Genomic DNA, 19,925 nt, shown 5'->3' on the forward strand with positions numbered 1-19,925 from the left:
TGAATATTCTATGAAAATAGTTTTACAAATTAATTAAAAAAATGTATATTGGATAGCTAATTCCTCATGAACTCCAAAAAGTAAGAGCAAAATACAACAACTTCTGTAGAGATATTTGGTTTTATTTAAAATATTTTTCAGATGATTACAACAATTTCTATCTTTTTCTATCTTTGTTCTAAAGTACTATAAAGAGGCAAAAAAAATATTAAATTTTACAGCTTACGACTTTTCGTTTCCTCTTAGCTGGAAAAGAAACAAATAAATGTTTAACTTTCTTCTTTGTTTTTGCATCATTTTATACAGAAAAAACTTGCCAAAAGATGATCAGGCACATATTCAAAGGCTAAGAGAATTGTCTTTGTTTAACCAGGAGAAGAGAAAGCTTTGGGGTGACCTTATTGTGGCCTTCCAGTACATGAAGGGGACCTACAAGACAGATGGAGAGAGATTATGTACAAGAGCATGTAGTGACAGGGCAAGGGGGAATGTCTTTAAACTGAAAGAGGTCAGGTTTAGGTTAGATATTCAGAAAAAATTCTTTACTGTGAGAGTGCTGAGGCATTGGACCAGGTTGCCCAGAGAAGTTGTGGATGCTCCATTCCTGCAACTGTTTAAGGCCAGGTTGGATAGGGCCTGGTGCAGTGAAAGGTGTCCCTGCCCATGGCAAGAGGGTTGGAACTAGATGATCTTTTAAGAGGCCTTTCCAACCCAGACCATTCTATGATATTTAAGTCCAAGCCTCAAAATAACAAACTTAAAACACTCTGCACAGTCCTGAAGACAGTAAATGCTATTATTTACAAAATATTTTCCAACTGAAGTCTACTAGGTCTTCATTTCCATAAAGGAAATTTTATAGTGTATTAAATTTCGTATGAAAACTTCCACACAGAGTCGCAGATGTCCCTATCAGACTCTATTATTACATATATTTTGTGATCCAGTGAAATTTACAAATACCTATGTTTTAAACAAGCAAAAGATTTCTTAAAACAGCATGAAAATAGTGCTTTGTGCTTATGGAGATTCTCGGTCCCCCTGCCCTATGCTCTATTCAAACAAACCAATGTGTTAACAATCCTGGCTTTACCGAAGTGCAAAACTATTTAATATTCTTCTCATGTGGACGCTGTTGTCTGATCATTAGTCATGTTTAGTTGCACCTGCAATTATTTTTTCATACATTTAATATGCCAATTTTATTGCAGTGACTGCTCTCAGGAGGTTTATAACAGTGATTAAAGCAATGTTAATTGCTGTGTTCATTTCAGGATTGTTTCAATGTCAATGTGATCAATGGTGATATTGGGAAATATCAAAGTTTCCACAAGTTTAGAAAGTTTTAATCAGAATTTGCAAACATTTTTAAAACTTTAATTTCCTGAGGTCAGACTCTATTTCTCATCAGGCACCCCAAAAATAACCTTTCATTAATATCCAGTGGTTTTTTGCAGTGTAAAGAATTTCCAAAGCTCTGCATATGGTACAGGTTTATAGGTGAGCACATATGTTCAAGGACATTGTCTATCCTTGCTGTTACCTTGACATCTTCTCTATTTCTTCAGAAGTCTGTATCTTTTTCACTGGCAGGCTTCTTTACAAAGAGCTGATAACATCTGAGCGTAGCCAGTGGCTGATATAGTAAAATAATTGATCGCATTTGGAACACAGGCATTTAGAATTGAAAAAAAAAAGATGGGGGAGAGTTTGCTGTGAGAAAGTATTAGCTTTACACTGTATGTTGACTATTTCTCAGAACATCAGGGCCTCAAAGGATTTTTTGTTCTTTACTGAGCAGCCCTTAAATTTCTTGCCAGCAATGTAAGTCAGCACACTTACTTTTAAAGGAAAAAATCACTCAGACAGTCTACATTATTGCTGCAGTATGTAATAGATCTCTCAAAAGTGACATTTGAAAATGAAACCAAATATTCATGAACACTCTTGTTACAAGTAGGCTGTGCAGAAATATTGTTCTATAATATTTTATAATACTGTGCAATATAGATGTGTCAGTCCACTTAGGACCTCTCTGTAATTTGTCAGACTCTGAAACTCAAGGGTCTGATGCATGGATTTTTGTACTGGCAGTCTGAATTTTATTTTAACTTCTAACAGAAAATATACACTGTGGTATGATGGTCACAAGAACTTAGGAATTTCCTAAAAATCCACCATCTCTAGCCTCAGTGAAGGGATTTTTTTAGTAGTTGTGACTAGAACAGGTCAATATTAACATCAGATTAATGTTCTTTCAGATTAGACAGTTAGAATGGGAAATGCAGAGGTTGATATCCCACATTATTTGTAACTGACTGGATAAAAGTGAAAGGCTTGAAAAAAATGCATTTGTTAGATCAGTACCACAGACAGCTGTATCATTAGTGGAAAATGTAATAAAGGATAATTTTTAACAGTCTGTAGAAAAAATGAAGTTAATTATCCTAGTCATCTATTTAGGGAGCCTGATGAGGAAATTTCAGTGGACCTGATTTAGTTTCCCTTTGTTTACATTCTTCAAGGAACAGTTTGTCTGTTTAATTGACAAGTTTCATTCCATTTATGCCCATATAAGAACAGAATTTATTGAATTCATTATATTTAAATGTTTTTCCTTGAAGAGGACTAAAATGCCACAGATTCTTCACTCCCATTAGATTTTTCTATCAGGCTAGCAAGTATCTGTGTACAAAAAAAATTGTCTTCCACAGTTATGATGACTATTATGTCTATTTACAAAAACCTTGCATGGTAAAATTCCGGCAGTGGTGTATGCTACAGGGGTGGCTTCTGTGAGAAAATGTTGGAAGCTTCCCCAATGTCCAGTAAAGTCAACACCAGCCTGGTCCAAGAGGAACCCATTGCTCGCCAAGGCTGAGCCCATCGGTGAAGTTGGTAGCACCTCTGGGATAATGTATTTAAGAAGGGGGAAAACGCTACACAGCAGCCAGGAGAGAGGTCAGTGAAGAAGGAGGTGGAGGAGGTGCTACAGATACCAGAGCAAAGATTCCTCTGCGGCCTGTAGTGAAGACCATGGTGAGGCAGATTGTGTCAGTGTGTCAGTGACATCAAACCTGGGAAGAGCAAAAGGGTGGAGGGAAACTTCTCATTACCCTATTCTGACTTTTTGGCAATAAATTAAACTTTCTGAGCTGAGAATGTTTTGCCCATGAGGACAATCACTGAACGATCTCACCCTGTCCTTATCTTGACCCCTGAGACTTTCATTAAAGTTTCTCTCCCCTGTCCAGTTGAGGAAGGGGAGCAATACAGTGGCTTGGTGGGTATCTGGCATCCAGCCACAGACAGTCCATCACAACGAAAAATATTATTTTTTCTTTTTAATGTTACGATGCATACTGGTTTAGAAAATGAAATTTTGTTGGTAGGTTACTTGGTATAGGTGATTTGTCCAGGCAATTGGGACAATAAAATCCACTAAGGATCAGTAGTGTTTGAGGGTTTTTTCCCTCCTAAATTTTTATATGCCTAATATCGGATTGTATGACCTGGTTGCCTGAAAAGGCAGTGGAATGTAGTCTGTCACATAATGATTCTTCTTAGATTTTATTTCAACCAACTGTGATGGTTGTCTTGGAGATAAAAACTAGAAGTAGAATGGGATGAATTGGAAGAATGAGAGCAGAGTATGAATATGGACATGATGGTTCAATGGTGATTGTTTTTTGAATATGCAGACACTCCTTTCTTCATATACTTACACACACAGTATATTAAAATTATCTAGTAGTTAGGTAATAAATATATGGCTAACTTTGGCCAAAAGATTGTGTGAAACATAAGGAAAAGCAGTGTACAGGCCATAAAAAGTGTCTGCAGGGTTCATTGTCCTTGTAAGGGTCTTGACAGCATTCACTGAATTCCCCAAGGAAGGAATACACCAATCTTTCTTTCTTGTCAAAGGCAGTTTTGAAAATTTTAATGGATTTTTGACATTTTTATGTTTTTTTTTCATATTCTTTTTTGGTTTTTTTTTTATTTATTTATTTAATATCATCTTCTTTCAGGTAAGTTATATAAATTTAGTGCAACATGGATGTATCTTGGCAGAGTTGTGTCTGACAACCAAAGTGTTACAGATAATTCTGAAAGTGAAACTACCTTTATCTGTAACCTACTGAGGAGTTCATACTGTAAACTAATGTAAAAATTGTAAAGGACAGAAGAAAATATCAACTTATTTTGTACCGAATGTATGCATGTGTCCCTTCCCGCACAGACTTGCTGAAAACATGTTTTGAATTTAGATTGTGAAATAAAACGCTTCTGCTGGAGATGTGCTTCTGCTCCCCAGTTATTTCTTCTCTAAACTTCAGAATAGACCTTGACAGCTAACATAGAAGTATTTCTAGCTCTAAAATACTGATGATTTAATATACATAAATATATGATGTAATTTGAGCCTTCCACTTTGCCAAAACTTAACTGATTGACAACTTTCTGAATCCATTCGCATATTTCATCCATACAAACTCACTAACTGAAGCCAGAAATTCATTCCCCCAGAGAAATGTTAAAAATGGGTATTTATAATACAGCTTTATTGAAATTCCATGCTAGTGTCAAGCAATTATTAAAAAAAACTTAGAATAGGAGGTTTCCTTGGTAGTTTGGGTTTGTCTCAAACACAATTTTTTTTTTCTAGTCTTGGAAAAGTCAGTCATCAGCTGTTTGTTTTACATGAAGTCATAATGTCAGAGTGCGCTCTTAGTTGGAGTAGAAATTCACTTAGCATAAGTAGAATAAATGTCTTCTACACAATAATATGATGTACTCAATTTCCTCTTAACTTAAGCCTTGGAATCTATATTTAAGATTGCACCAAAACATAATATGAAGAGGAAGAGTACTAAAAGTCCAATTTTCTACAAATGCTTTTGCTGTTCTAAAATGAAGCATCTTGACCCCTTTCTCCAGTTTGCTAATCCTTCTGATTTCTTGTCTTCACAACAGAAGTTATCATAAATATTACAAATTTAAAACTCTAACATCTGAGCAATTAATCAATCTAATTCAGAAAGAAAGCAGTTACAGAGGTTAATTATTTTTAGCAAGAAATGTAATATGATTCTTACTTATTTTCTCATCATTAAAAGACTTGTGGATATGGGGGGCAAGTGAGTAAGACTACCTTTAACTGAGCAGTTTCCCCCACCCTCTTGAAGAATGATTAATTTACATTTGACTTCACAGGTGCTTTTAGCAGGGAAATGTATATAATTTTAAAACTCTCTGAGGATTTTTATGCAATGACAGACAGTTGTCACTGTCAAACCTAGCCTTTAAGGAGAGAGTCAAGCTACAACTGCCTTCAGTCTTTGCTTCATTTAATGTGAAATTTGTGACAGTGGAGGTTGAAAGAAAAGATTAGATTTGTTTTTGGTGAGTTACTTTAAATATCTGTATTTCATATTGTAATAGAATTTTTTATTTTATCTTCTCAGGAGGCAGCAATTCTAACCTTTTGATCAACTTCTGTATAAAGACTTGACCTTAAATAAATGTATACAGGCAGAGGTCGTGTTACATATAGAAGATTCTTTGGTCTTGTTAGCTTGCTTAGGGCATGAATGAATGAATTCCAGTTCTGGAACTTTGAAGTGAATATGGATAGAAGTCCTAAGAAAAGATTATATAACGTAGATGACCGTCATTTGTCCTTGGACTTGCACCGCTGCTTAACTGAAGGTGGGTTTAAAATACCTTCAATACTTCAGTAGTTTGTCAGGAGAATTATAGAAGACATGAAAATTCTATAGATACTAGTTAATTTTGATGACCTGATTAAGTTTCGAAGACAGAGAAACTTGAAGAAATACTTTAGAAAACTTCAGGTTGGCTAGAGCCCTGAAGATGAAAGTTCTTAAGTGATAAATATGTACTTTGCAGGACATATGGTTCTGTAAAATATGCAGGAGGTGTAAATGCATTCTTTGGTAAAATAGAACAGCTTCCAACATTATACAATTTTCAGAGTTAAATATTGTGTAGTTTCTCAACAGTGCTAATTATTTGAAAAGATACTTAATTTAAGTGAATATCAGCTCAGTAAGTGGCAAAGAAAGTGGAAGACAACTGGAAGAGAAAATAAAATCATAAGCAGAAGTATCAAGAATCACTGACATAAAACTGCAACAAGGCCATGTATTAAATTATTAATTGTTTCTATCAATCATGTTCTGCCTGGGTCTTTGCTGCTGTCTTCTGTCTCTTTTGCTACAGAACCTTCTATGATATAAAATCTCTTGTAAGGGCTATATTACATCACCAAGTTCCTTTTCCATCTCTCATTGCTAAGTTCTCAAAAGAAGATGTCTGAAATCGTGAAGAATCCCATCTCATTTCTGGCTTGGAAAATTGGCCTGTCGAGTTTAGGTAGCAAGTATTTTGATAGGTAATAGATTAGTTTGCAAGGAGTTTTAAGAAAAAATAGCAGAACTGCAACATACTATCACTGTTCTGTTAAGCTCTTTTGTGTTCATGTACAAAGAACGGGAAAACATACTCAAACTCACCCCTCACACACACCCCTGGTCTTTGACTGTAATTCTGGCTGTAATGTTCAAGAGTTTTAGCTCACTTAGTAAATTTTTGTTTCTAATAACGGTGACATTCAATATAGTATATCTTCAGCTATTCTTGATAAGAACTTCTGGTCTCTGCTTGAATAATGATTAACTGTTTCAAAGGAAAAACTATAATTTGAGATTTCTTAATACTTGCACATGGTAGTACTTTGATGTGTCCTCATTTCAAGTAAAACACCTCAGTAAAATCTGCATGATACCAAATATGTTTCTTTCTTTTATTTTTCCTTAGCAGTAGCAATGAGTGTTAATTGTTCTTAATTTGATTTTTGGTGGGTCCTTACCTAATTAACACTTAGAGAGTTTTTACAAACATAAAAAGATGTCCTTATGCAGAAGAAGAGGATGACTCATTACCATTTTTACATATCAGCACAAAAGCTTTGTAATAACAAAAAAATACATTTTCATATTCTTGCCTGACCTACCAAGCATTGTGATTTTTCCCTATTTGAAAGCTTCATTCTTGGAATCTGACACATTGTTAATGTAAGATATGTGGTTCTATTGTTCTGCATAGTAATTAATCTTTATAATTATAGCATCTTTCAACAATAATCATGATGATAAGATGGGTAATAGCAGTTAAAAGGAAAGAAGTGCCTTAATCTGCCCTGGAGATTGAAATACCCTCACTTGATGGAAGTCAGTGAAAGAGAAATATCAATTTTCGATAATAGACTTATACTTACAAGGACTAAAGTGTAACTTGACCACAATCTTTTTTCTTGTTCTCTCTCCAGTTTTTCAGTGAAAACATTAATGCTTTGTTATGACAAATCAACTCTTTTGAATTGAATTCTTGGCATATACTGCATGACAGTATCACTTTTCTTTCTGGAGAGGAGCTAGATAATTGGTTTGATATGCCAGTAAAATGACAGTTAGTACTAATGGTCATTTCTAGATCCATTTAAAAACACAAATCCTTTTTATATCAACTACTGTGTAAGCCTTTAAGATATCAGACTTGCTTAAGTGAATAATTTATTATTTTTTTCTTTTTCTCAGGACAAGTCTATTAATGTAGGTGTTCCTGTACATTTTTGGCAGATGGAACTGTCTCTGTCTATCCACATCATGTTTAATCATTTTCATATTTTTAACCCTGTATTATATTTGACTAGATTGAAATTTATGCATTACCTTAGAAGAATAATTAATGTAGATTTTGGCTGCTTAAGTCTTGCTACACATCACAGCTGAAGTGAATACCTGGAAAATTGTATAGCTTTATCTATAGTAATATAGTTAAGAAAGTGTGAAAACTTTGCACTGTTAGACAAAGATTAGGCATTGTGAAGGTTTATGTTGCTGTAGATTTTCTTGTTTGAGTAGGAAAATTAAGTATATTTAGATGGATATAACTGACACTGGTATAATTCATATTACTAATCAGATAATACAGATATGTATAATAATTTATACCTTTTTAAATTCTATTGAATTCATAAGTAATTGTAAATTTTTATGTGTATATACATCTATATAAATATATATATGCTATTGTGATCTTTCCTTTGCTTTCTCCAGCCCTTTACTAATAATTATTGCTGTTGAAAATTTCTTTACACCCTGGGTTTAACTATCAGAATTGTAAATACTTCTTAAGTTGGAAACACAGTTTAGAATGAATAAATTGATTTTCTGATGTTCTGTGTGTTGTGTTATTCTCTATATAGGGCTGCTAGAAAATGCTAGCATTCTTTCTTCTAACTCATTTCAAAAGTAGCTAAAGTTTTTGGCATGAATTGTAACACTCAATGTTTCTCATCTATGATTAAACGATATTTTAGTGGTGTCAAACACTAATACTGTGCCTAAGGAAGTGAGAAGAGGGTAGGAGGTAGAATTATGTAAACAGCAAGATAGCCATTCCATTATCTCTGGCTGCTCAGGGAAAAGAATTTAGCCCTTTTGCCCGGTGTATAAAATCAAAAGCTCCACAGCAGTAACCATTCTGTAGAAATTACCAAGCTTTGCAAAGATAAGTTACCATGTAGCCTTCAGGTTTAATATTGTACAAAAACATATTAGTAAGCAGTTGCGCCAACTAAGACCTAAAAGTCCTTTCACTTGTGGTCATTTCCATAATCACAAATTTCAAGTGTTTAACCCCTACTGAATGAAATGACCATTTTTTTGTGGACTAAAGAAACTGAAATGTGAAATACCAGATTTCAAAACACTATTAGAAAAAAATAATTTTATCAAATAATTAACAGAACTGAAAAATCCTTTTAATTTTAAACTCTAGTGTTTTATCTTGCTTTTTGCTCGTTGAGGAAGGTTAGTATCAGAGATAGGAAGGTTTGGTTTTGGTTTTTAGTTTGTTTGGGTTTTTTTGTTATGTTTTGTTTGATTTTTTTGTTTTTGTGTTTGTTTTTTGTTGTTTTGCTTTTTGTTAATGGTTTATTTTTTTAAAAGATATTGCCATATGGCTGATTCTGTTCATGGTTTGACAACAAAATGTGGAGGTCAGAAAGTTTATACGTTTGCTCTTTCTTCCAGTTTCAAAAGATGTTTCATTCTAACTGAGCTACATTTTTATAAATATTCACCAAAAACCCTAACAATCTAATGATAGCCTAAGCTAATTAGGCATTTTATTTCCCAGTGACTTAGAGCAAACAAGTGGTCCAGTTGATAACTTACTTTGTCAAAATAATTTATTGTTCGTATTTACACAAGTTACCAACATTCTTTGTTTTAAAGAGTCACACCATGCTGTGAAAGAACAAGTAACTTTTAAGTCAAGATGCCGTTTTTAGAAAATTCCACATTTGGTGTTTTTCTAAGGGCAATTATTTAACTAGAAACATTTTTTATGCAAAAAAATAAAAAGAGAACTGCGTCAAGAAAATAATTATATACTTCAGTTATCCTTAAGCCTCTGAATCTCGTTGGGTTTTCTACTTTATGTTGTGCCATTTTGTTTTTGTTCCTTAAGTTACACTTAAGTATATTATCATATGATGGGGAGAGATACAATCAATATGGGAAGGAGATTCATCTATGTCATATTTTTGATACCTCAGTCACTGAAAACTAAAATGTCATTCTTTGAGATCTTATTCTTGGCCAAGGGACCCCTGGTGGCCTAGTGGTTAGGATGCAGCACTCTCACCTCTGCGACCCAGGTTCGGTTCCCGGTCCCCTGGGCAGATGGAGCTCGGTAGCCCTGTGAGGCCATCCATCTATGAGAAGGTCACTCTAAACAAACCTACGTCCTGAGGACCTCACTGCCATTGTCCAAGCTTGCTTGGCCCCGGCAGATGAACCTTAGGATTAAAGGGTGGGCTCAGTTCAGCGCAGGCTGTGTCTCACCTAAAAAATCCATTGCGCAGGCTTGAAAGGTAAAAAAAAGACCTTTCCCAAAATCTTCATTCGCGAAGACTGGCCATACTGTATTCTTGGCCAAGGAACATGCATTTTAATCCTAATGGAGTCTGCCTTCTATTTCATTACTTCATCCTATGCTGGAATCTGATTTGGAAAATGGTTGCTTTACAAAAGACATATAAGACAAATGTCAACAATTTTGCTATCATAACAGTTAACATGTGTTCCTAATTAATTCTTAAGCAGATAATCAGCTACAAATATGTTGTGAAACCAGATGGTCTAAGATTTCCAGGATATCTGGCAGTAAAGAATGCTTCATTATAAATCCTGTATTGAATCCAGATCTGCTCATAGGCATGCAGTGTATATCCTAATTGAAGGTAAACTAAATAATTTTGAAATATGAAAAATGTAGAAAAGCAGATTTCATTTCTCAAAGCTTTTATTCTCAAGTAGGTTGATCTTCACTCTCTTTTTCTCCTAAAGTATGGAATGATTGTAAGGCTTTCCTTGCATTCCAAAACACTTTTACGTCTGTTTTTCAAGATTGCTAAATATATCCTCAGTAATATTATTTTCTACATATTCTGCAAATGTATTGAAAGATAATATTTCTACCTTTAAAAGTTATGAATTTGTACACAGCTGGCAAATAAAAACACAACACAGCTGGCAACAAAACAATTATATCAATTTACTATAGATGAATGTAAACATCTACTTGTTACTAGCTTGGAAGAGAACAGAATGGAGAAGAATTACATTTTTTATAGATTTCTCCTTCTCTTTTTTGAACCATGAAAATACATCTGCATAAGGAGAAAATATACTTTCAGATTTTATGAGAAAAAATTTGTGACAAAAAATGAGCAGTGAATAACAAAAGCTTGTAAAGCATAGTTTCACAAGATATGTTTGCTCAGTGAGAAAAGTACAGGAAATTCAGAAAAAATATATTATTTTAAAATGTCAAAATATTTTTGCTTTCAATTGAAATAAAATGTTTCAACATTTCCAAATTGAAATGGTTAAAATTCCATTGTGTAAGTCAGGAGTAGTGCTGTGCTGAAGGGGATTTTTTTTTTTTAAATCCCCACAATCAATTCTCTGTTGTAAAAAAATATGTTCGTTTACCAAGACAAAAGGTATGACTGAGGCTAAAATATCCTCTTTCTTTTCCTTCACCCCCACCCCTGCCTTTGTCCAATAAACTTATTTTCCTCCTAAAAACTCGAAAAACTTTCTTTTTATTGTATTGTGTGTTTTCCAATCCAAGGGAAATTGAAAAGTTCATCAACAACAGGATGTTTTAATTCTAATTTTCAGTCCAGATAGATATTTAATTATCAATCATTCTTCTAGTGCAGGGATGGAGAAAAAAGAAATATACTGGCAGGTAAAAACAAACCCAAACTTCAGTCAACAGGAATCTTTCCCTTGTCCTGGCTGAAATTTGGCTTTTAATACCATAGTTTGTAAGAAAATTGCTTTAACTGAACTTTTTTGGGGAATATTCTGGGAGTCTCATGTAAATTTTGAAGCGTCCTAGATGTATTGGAACATAATATTTTGTGATATTTGTACTACAGTTGCAAACAGTAAGTACTTTTTCATAGTAACTTTGAACATGGGATTTAAAAAAACAGGATCAGGCCTGATGGCATTTAATTTGGTGTCTTTGTTTCCAAGAAAAAAGGTCTTCAACAGTGAACAGGACAAGCTATTTTAGAGGATAATGGTAGAATCCCAAGCATTCTGGGGTGGGACAACTCATTAATATAACAAAGACATGAAAAATGTTAAGGCATCTCCTAGTTGAATAGGATTTTTTTGTGTCTAACTACTAGTTGGTACATGACTTTAAACTGAAAACCACAAAATTTAGTATCTTAAGCAAACAGCAACTGGTGACAGAAGGTTGCACTAACTTCTGTCAATGAGTTCTCAATAAAAACAAAGATTGCTATTTGGAGAACACATATCAATTAGAAGTGACCATTGCTTTCTAGTCAAAATCCGAATATTTCTCTTTTTTCAATGTGCAATTCAACTGAACAAAAATTAGTCTTGTGCATAGTATCCTGATATCTTCTTCCATCATTAGAGATGAAAAGCAGGTCTGTTGTCAGCATTTCTGCATCAAAAATGTCTACTAAAAGAATGCAAAACAGTGTAAGTGCTACTTCTTATATACACTCACTCACTTAATCATGGGGCATCTGTCTCCTTTCCATTTTTGTGCAGCCAGTATTCTTTGCTGTAGATGTAATCTGCACCAGGAGTGTGTGAATTAAGGAATATTCATGAAACTAGGAAATATGTGTATTTGCTATGATTTTAATCACTTTTGTGCTGAATTCAGTGATCGCTTTCTTGATGTTGCACTTGGCTCTTTTATTATACTCAATGGATCTGGAAAACAATTAAATTCTATTCTGATTAAGATGCTAAATGAAAGACCTTTTTTTCCAGAGTAATCCCAAACAAGTCTGAATTTTTACACTCTGCTTAACCAAAAAAAGAGGTGCAGCTATAGCTGATTTAGCATTCAAAAAAATATTTAGTCTAACTCAAAAATCTTATGTAATGGATTATCTAAAAATTCAGGATATGGCTACTGTAGGTATATTCTGATACAGATGAGATTTCTCAGTCTGATGTAGAAGACTTTTTAACTCCGTGGGATTCTTGAATTCCTCAAGCAGTAAAGAGCTTTCTTCACAAAAAAAATAATTTTCAAAATTAGATGTTTAGAAACTCATTGCTGAGTATGAGGTTAAAAATATACAAACACAGTGTTAATTAATACTAGTAGGTACTGCTTAGGCAGCTCAAATCAAATATGTGATCTGTGTAGATTAGTGTAGTTCCAATAGCTGGTGTAAGATAGCTGTAAAATCGTCACAGAATCATAGAAAGGCTTGGATTGGAAGTGACCTTAAAGACTATCCAGTTCCAACCCCCCTGACAGTAGGTCAGATTGCTCAAGGCCCCATTCAACATGATCTCGAACGCTTTTTGGCACACCCACAGCTTCTCTGTATGTTAAAGAGCACCAGTCCCAAGATAGAGCCTTGAGGGATACCAGTTGTCACCAGCTTCCACCTGGACATAGAGCCATTGGCCACAAGTCAATCCTTCTGTATGGTTTACAGTGATCACACTGAAAATCCTATGCATGAATCTTAAATTATATTAATCAGAGTAGCTACAAGGCTTCCTAATAAGTGATAGTCCTACTTTTGAGACCACCCTTGTGTACCATTGAAAGGTAGTGTTGTATAGCAACACTGAACATTATTGACTATGTTGTACTTTTTTTAGTTTATTTGTCCCAAACTTAAGAAGAATACTCTACTGTGGTGTGGCAAGTTAAATTTACTTTGGTTTATAGTAACTATATAACTAAAAAATGTAGAAGTATTAAACAATTTTTAGCTTACAGGTAAGGTCTTTCTTCATGTGGTGTATTAGAAGCAAAGGTCTTTCCTGGCACTTATTTTGGAAAGCAAATGAATGAAAACAGATTAAGTGAATGTACCATAAAAATAAAATATAAATGGAGCTACTATTGAACAAATACATTCTATTACTCTTACTTCTACAGTTCAATTAACTTCAATCAGTTTATTATTTAAATAAAATTACCTGTTTGCAGATGGTAGATCATATGATTTGAACATTAAATATTATTAATATACTATTAGTCACAGAGGAATAAAAATAGAAACCTAACTACTCAAAAATTTGTAAGGTAAAAGACAAGTGATATTTCAGTTTTCACAGATATTACATTATGCTCAGAAAAGACAAATGTGTGTACTAGACACTTGGCACCTCTGACAAGGTGAGCAGCATGCCTAATATTTAGTGACATGACAGGAGCGTAGGTGCCTACAACTTGAGTACGGGGCCTTAAACAAAGTATTTGAAGAAATATACCCAGGTTATTTCTAGCCTATGAGGGTAATTTTGCACCAGACAACATAAGAGGGATAAGAATCAATATTTATGGAAATGATTTGCTCATGATTAATGCATTGCATTTAATCTCACAAATGTTAAAGGTATAATGTAAAAAGAAAATCTGTAGGTGGGAGCAGGTCAGTGTATAACTTGGAATATACAATACCTGAGGGGTTTGAAGTCTTTCATTTCTTAAATGAATGTTTTAACTGGTATAATAAAAGTCTTTTCTATTGTCAGTTACAATAATTATTTTTTACTATCTCAAAATACCATTTTAGAGATAATTTCTGTGACTGAGTTTTAAAACAAAGCATTCATCCTGGGGAGGGAGGATGGAGAAGAGATGGGGATGGTGATTTCCTGATTGATCATCAAAAGATTTACTTCTGTCTTTATCTGCTTCAGACATGAGGGAGACCCTCATTTCTGAGACTGTGGCAGTTCCAGAAGCAGTTATTGCCATCATTCACCTGGACTTGTGCAAAGCATTTGACACTGTTCCACACAATGTCCTTGTCTCTAAACTGAAGAAACAAGGATTTGATGGATGGATCACTTGGTCAATAAGGCACTGGATGGATGGTCACACTCCAACAATTGAGGTCAATGGCACAATGTCCAAGTGGAGAGCAGTGATGAGTGGTGTCCCTCAGGGGTTGGTATTGGGACTGGTGCTGTTTAACATTTTTTTTTAGGGGCATGGACAGTGGGAACTGAGTGCATTTTTGGCAAGTTTGCCGATGACATACAGCTGTGTGGTGTGATTGACGCTCCGGAGGGAAGGGATGACATCCAGAGGGATCCTGACAGGTTCAAGAGGGGGGCCTGTGAGGACTTTATAAAGTTCAACAAGGACAAGTGCAAGGTCTTACATCTGGATTGGGGCAATCCCAGGCACACCTACGGGTTGGGTTGAGATGTGATTGAGAGCAGCCCTGCGGAGAAGGGCTTGGGGGTTGATGGTTGACAAAAAACTCAACATGAGCTGGCAAAATGCACTTGCAGACCAGAAAGCCAACTGTATCCTGGGATGCATCAAAATAAGTGTGGCTAGCAGATCAAGGGAGATGATTTTTCCCTCTACTCCACTGTCATGAGACCCCACCTGGTGTTCTGTGTTCAGCTCTGGGACCCCCAACATAAGAAAGACGTGGACCTGCTGGAGCAAGTGCAGAGAAGGGACATGAAGATGACTGGAGGCTGGAGCACCTCTCCTGTGAGGACAAGCTGAGAGAGTTGGGTGGAGTTGTTCAGCCTGGAGAAGAGAAGGCTCTGGAGAGACCTCATTGTGGCCTTCCAGTACTTAAAGGGGGTCTAAAACTAAACCAGAAAGGGATTTTTTACAAGGGCATGTAGAGATGAGTGGAAATGGCTTTAAATTAAAAGAAAGTATGTTTACATTAGATGTTAGGAAGAAATTCTTTACCATGAGGGTGGTTAGGCATTGGAATATATTGCCCAGAGAAGTTGTGGATGCCTCATCCCTGGAAGTGTTCAAGGACAGTTGGATGGGGGTTAGGGTAACCTGATCTAGTGGTCCTAGATTATCCTGATCACCCTTATGTCAGGGGACTGGAAGTAGATGATCTTTAAGGTCCCTCCCAACTCAAATCATGATTTTGTGTACTTGAGCAGCACAGTGATACAAAAGCAAATTAGAGCAGTGCTTAAGGAGTTCAGGCATCCGGTTTAGGCACCTGTCTCCAGGACCAGTCACCATCTGAGTGGACAGTTACTTAGGTCTAAAATTTGCCAAGTCTCTGTGTAGCAGCAGTTAAAAACAAAATGACATGTGAAGAAGAGTAATCTTTTTATTCAGAAGAAATAAAGAAACAAGAAACATTGTAACGGTCCTTATGCTTCCAAAACTGAAATTATATACAAATGCAGAAAGGGACTGTCTCCTTTCTCAGTGATTCTCCATGTAATATCTATCTTTTTAGTGAAAACAATTTTAGTCTGTGTATTTGGTAGTGCTGTTAGCATGAGCATCACAAATTCACCACGTTAAAAATGTTCAGTGTATTGGTGGAAAGGCACTGAGAATCATTGCTTCTCAAGACATGGGCTAAGGTTTTTATATACCCTTTGTACTCCATGTGGAATGTGAAGAAAATAGAGGATGCTGGTTTCAGAAATACAGTCTTTGTGGTGTTTCAGTATCTCAAATTTTGACAATAAAAAATTCTTAGCTATTCATAAGTAGGGTAAACCAGTTATTTTATCTGGCTGATTTTTGATGCTAGCCAATGCCAGAAATTTCAGAGAAAAGTATAAATTGTAATATGAAAAATACTTGCAGTAATTGAATTAACAAAAATTGTACAGTTTAAGCTTAAACAAAAAGAGAAACATTTTTTTCTAAATAACCAGATGATACAGGATACTGAAATTTGTTTCTGTGCTTTGTCATTTAGTATAATTTTAAAAGAGCTCTATCAATTAATTTATGAATATAGAATATAAACTGTTATGTAAAACTTCTGGCCACAGTGATACGCCATGTCAACAATGCTAATTTCAAGAAGAGAAGTTATTAAATCAGTAATTTCCTGATTTAAGCCCAAAAATAAATGCTTTCCTGATTCCTGATCTAGCATTCTTTCCTTTCACTTCAGTCTGCGAAAACTTACTTAGTTGTATGGTCTCTACTTCAATATTACTTGCAAAAGGTAAAATTATTTTATATTAAAGACTTATGGTGTTGGTTTTTATCCATTTTGAACATCTGCAATAGAAATTTCAAAACAGCTCAAAGAAAAAACATAGTGAAGAATATTTTCCTAACTACATATTCAAAGTATGGATAATAAAGTAGGGTTGATAACTATTTGTCCATTGTCAGAGTAGAATTACCCTTTTTTAGGTTCTCCAGAATCTTTTTGCCACCTTACTTTTTGCCAGTTTATATTCTGGTGCCTCAATATATTCTCCAAATTAAGTATCTTTACTTTTATTACTTTATTACTCAGGATGCCTGTATCATATCTTACATTGATGACTGTAGATAATTTTTTATTCTATGATTTTTACAAGCTGCTATAGCTTTTTGCACTGTTGATGCTCAAGAAGTGCCTTGGCATTAAATGCAGTACATTTCTGGACCACTGACACTGCAGTGCATTTGTGCTGCTTCAATTCTGACAAAGATTTACAAGTACTTGACCTTTTCAGTTGAGAAAAAAGCTTCTGTTTCTTAATGTTTCTGCACATATGCTAATTTCAAATTCTGTTTCTTAACAGAATATAAAATTACACATGACAGAAACTAATGGCATTAGGAATATTGGGTTGGTACAAGATAAAAATTGATCCTGATTAACTATACAGAGTATGATAGATGAAAAAGAAAGTAAGAAATACACTGTCTGGTACTTTCTGGACAAAATTAAAAAAAAAAAACAAAACAAAACACAAAAACCAACCAAACAAAAAAGAACCCTGAGTAATTTTGACTGGGAGTTATGCTGTGAATATATTTCAGAAATATGTCACTTTATTTTTGTAATGAATGTACAAAACAGCCTTCATCATTGCAAATGTGTTTGACATATAACTACTCTCCAAATGGCTTGGATAAGCAATTGTTGTTCTGTGAAACATTTACAGACTGTTTAGTGTAATGATTTTCTACTGATTTTTTTGGCATGAGTGTGCGGATATCTCAAAGAGTGTATGCTTACTCTCCTTCTGGATTTGTTTAAATGTAGAATTACAAAAGACAAAATTATCTCAGGGAGTTATTTTTGTTCCCAACTGCACACAAGCAATTCACGCAGTTTCAGAAGGGATCTTTAGTATTTGGGACCTCTGGAGCTGTAGAAAGTGCATGGGAGTTGAAGTACATATCCCTGATTAAACTAAAAGCTGAACACAGCCTCTGGATTGCTGGTAGTGTTACATAGAGGAACAAGCAGAAGGGGTGCTGAGTCAAAATGCTGGAAGTCCTCAAATTGTTTCAGCTGCAGCCACTGTTGTCATCCACAAAGAGGAGCTGGAGACCCATGACAGTGGGGTGCATGAGGTGGTGTCTACTGCAAGGTACCCAAAGAAAAATGAGGGATCATATTGTGGATATTAAAGTATTTTCTGTAGCTCTTATTGTAACTGAAGTAATGTTAATATCACATTAACAAAGTACAGACTATCTTCCTATCCAGAGGACATAAAGCCTTCCAGGGAATTCAGAACAGACTATACTGGCAATACACCCACTCACTGTGGTAACCTGAGTGAAGGAATGTTGACAGGAGCATGTTGGTATAGAAATATTACAACATGGCTATACTTCAAAACTGGAGTACAAAATAAAGTGCTTCATATAGTTTCCCTGTATTCTATCAGAGCTAAATCAGCTCGTCATACCCTAGGGATGGGAGTAATTTCCTCTCTGTCCCTGAACTAGCCTCTGAATTTTTTATAAAAATAATACTATCAAAAATGATTTAGTGAAGAGATGGCTCTTTTCTCAATAGGTGAATAGACTTTTTCCTATTTTCTTTCCTTTTTTTCTCCTATTCTTTTTTCTTTCCTAACTGAAGAGGAAAGAAATCTCTAGCTTTTTTTGAGACCTAATGAAATGATATCAGGCATATAAATTCTTAACTTGGTCCTCTGATTTTTATCCTGCTTTCATACTCCGTGTATGTGGCTGTGTGGTAACCCCCAGTAGATAGAATTTTGATGAGAAGAATAGTGGACTTTCATTAGTAAGAACAATCCCTTTTCTTCTAATAAAAATTTATGTTATACTGATGTTCATTTTATGATGATTTTATCTCCAATAATACCAGTTTCTGAATAGTCAGAGACTGTAAGTTTTGGAAAGAGCTGTCACATTCTCTTATTTTCTTTTATTTCAGTGTCATTGTTCTTCCAAGCCTTTAGTTTTGTTAGCAACAGAAAACACTGAATATAAGCAAATGCTCCTAAGCAGAACCGTGGACTCATAGGTTAATAACAGTGTTATATTACTCTTTAGTAGTAATTATATAATTCAAGAACTAAAATTGTTTAGTCGACATTTAGTCAACAATAAAGTCCACAAAACTTATGGAGTATGAAATATAAGACCTTTTCAGTAAAATCTACAAGTATGCTGAGCATTATTTGCGTTTCAGTATTGATGTTGAGCTTGTAAAGAACTTGTAAATAACACTGAGTAGTTCTATCTAGAAATGGGAGCTAAAAAAACAATTACAACCAATTATAAATTATAAAAATCAGAAAAAATTGTAGGAACTCTTAGAAACAGCTGTCAGAACATTCTTGGTGTCTTTTAGTTATCTGGTTCTTAAAAAGACAGTCATAAATTGGAGGTGATCTACTTGGATTTTTTAAAGATATATAAAATTATTTCATATGTGTATATGAAGTTAGTTTCATCTGGAAAAAAGAAAATATTTCTTAAAACCTTGGCATATAATCCACATCAGAATCACACCATTTCCTATTGCCTCCAAGACAGAAGATTATTTTATTTTGGGGACATAACATTCACGACTTGTCTTTCCTACATACCTTATCTGTTAGTTACTACCAGATGCTTAATCTTTCCATTATGCTGCAACTATGTGAGAGTTTGTTTTGAATGTATTCCATTACTGCAGATATAATTATCCTGTGTTCTTTAAAATAAAATTTAAAAAAAGAATCTTAATTAAGTTCTTTAGATGTAATTTTATCTCAGGCAGGTGCTTTCTTCAAAAAGAGAGGGGTTTTTGGTTTTTTAAAGAAACGTTTAGGAAAATTTGCAGCATCTATATAATAGCTACAGAGGGAGAATAAAGAGAAGATAAGAAAAAAATGAAGGGAGAGGAAGAGAGCATGAAGAAGAAGAGGAGACTGGAAGGATGAGGGGAGTGGAATGCTGAAGAAGAGGTTAGAATGGAAGGTTAGGAGGAGGAGAGGACAGGGGAGGAGAAGGAAGGGAAGGGAAGGGAAGGGAAGGGAAGGGAAGGGAAGGGAAGGGAAGAGAAGGGAAGGGAAGGGAAGGGAAGG

The sequence above is a fragment of the Neopelma chrysocephalum genome, unplaced genomic scaffold (assembly GCF_003984885.1).
Source record: "Neopelma chrysocephalum unplaced genomic scaffold, ASM398488v2 Primary Assembly neopelma1_24, whole genome shotgun sequence".
Taxonomy (NCBI): Eukaryota; Metazoa; Chordata; class Aves; order Passeriformes; family Pipridae; genus Neopelma; species Neopelma chrysocephalum.